Genomic DNA, 526 nt, shown 5'->3' with positions numbered 1-526 from the left:
GCATAGTGCCACTGTTGTAATACGGGACTGACATTGGGGTTGGGGGGAGACTGAGAAAGATGGGATAAATTATGTATACTGCATTGAAACAGATGAGAGAGAGAGAACTGTTTAAAAGGGATATATGATTAGGACTTGGAAGGAGGGATTATATAACAATAAAATAATTTTTCTTTTACTTTACAAAGAGAAGAGTGAACTGGGGAAGAGGTTGGGCAGGGAGAAAAGTGCAACTCATGTAGGTAATACTCATGGTCAAACTTTTATTCCTGTGGGTTTGTTTTGATGTTCTTCAACTTCTCTTTTATATTGGTCCCATAGCTGTTGATAATATGCAAGACTACATGTACATAGTGAAGGTAGCTGGAAACCGTACTTCCAAAGGGGACTAACACAATGGATGTTGTTATTGTTGTTCCTTCTCTTTTGTTTTGTTTTACTTCTTCATTTCCTTCTCTTTTCTTTCCTCATTGTACCAAAGGGAATTGGTAGACACAGAGGAATTTCATGAAACAACGTATGAGCA

Source organism: Elephantulus edwardii, unplaced genomic scaffold (assembly GCF_000299155.1).
Source record: "Elephantulus edwardii isolate Elephantulus edwardi_28Jun2011 unplaced genomic scaffold, EleEdw1.0 scaffold00081, whole genome shotgun sequence".
Classification (NCBI taxonomy): Eukaryota; Metazoa; Chordata; class Mammalia; order Macroscelidea; family Macroscelididae; genus Elephantulus; species Elephantulus edwardii.
The sequence above is the reverse complement of the archived record's forward strand: the minus strand, read 5'-3'. Positions refer to the sequence as shown.